Source organism: Miscanthus floridulus, chromosome 19 (genome assembly GCF_019320115.1).
Source record: "Miscanthus floridulus cultivar M001 chromosome 19, ASM1932011v1, whole genome shotgun sequence".
NCBI lineage: Eukaryota > Viridiplantae > Streptophyta > Magnoliopsida > Poales > Poaceae > Miscanthus > Miscanthus floridulus.
Window position 1 is genome coordinate 63,256,880 of NC_089598.1, and position 1,262 is coordinate 63,258,141.

The following is a 1,262-nucleotide window of genomic DNA, read 5'->3' on the forward strand; positions in this document are numbered from 1 at the left end:
TATGAGTGGTCTAGATCCTTCAAGATTAGTGGTTACTGTGGATGGCTAGGAATTGAGATAAACTTGACTATACTTTAATATCACTTGGGAATTGGGATTGTTCACTAGAGTAGTTATACAGGATGCTAAAACTTGATCAACTAAAATTGTGAACCGTAGTCAAACAGTGTCAAGCCTTTGAGCCTCATAGATTCCTTTGTTATACTTGCTAAGCATAGTGAGCTTACACTTGCTTTACATCCAATGAAAATCCCGGACGGGTAACAGATAATGGATTTGAAGAGTTCTCAGGAGGATGTCCAGGACTACAAGGGAGACGTTCACCAGTTGGAGTCCCTATGGTAGTTTGGGCTAGTTATTCCGCTGTGATTGTAATAATATTGCCATTGAGCAAGCTTTGTATTAACTTTATGATGAGATATGCGATGTAATAAGTACTTTACTTTGATACTATTGCAATTTGTGATATATGTGTGTGTTTGGACATCCTGGGCGCACATATATGAGTACTTGGTTTTGCTATGCAAAATTGGGTGCGACATATACATTTTATAATTCGGTAACCAAGTTAATTATAGCTATTCATCTCTAGATTAGCAACTATCCTATGCCAAACATATGGAATATCATTTAGTTATTTTTTGAAATGGCTTCATGTGCATTTTTGTTGTGATGATAACTTCATGATGCAAATGATGTTTTCTGTAGATATGTTGAATACAAAAGTTGTAGATAATTTCCTTATCTTGCTTTTCCTAAAATTTCATGATTTTAGGCCTGATGGTTTAGGAAGTTATAGATTTTAGAATTTTGATGTCAGGTTTTTGCATGTCCTCTGAACTAGATCTGAATGATTGTATTGTCTTACTTATTTAAGCATGGAATTATAGTCTTGGTGATAATAGTAGAGTTGTAGTGCTTTCCTAAGATTTCCAAAATGTTAGAGAACACCCTTTTTAGTGGTGTAGAACTCTAGTTATAGATGTTCAAGGTGGAATGGCAGATTTCTAGTCCTACTCTAGATAGAGATGCCTTCTTGGTGTTGTTTGACCTTGTTAGCTATAGAATCATCTTAAAATGATAATGATAAAGTTATAAATAACTTAATAATATTTCCATAAAGTTAACGATCATGTTTGCTAAATGTCTAGAACTCCAGTTATACATTTCTGAAGTTAATATCTATTTTTTGTCCTTAGTTGTATAAGCTTTGCTTCATGATGTATTTTGACCTTGTTATTTGTTGAATAAGCTATTGGTGT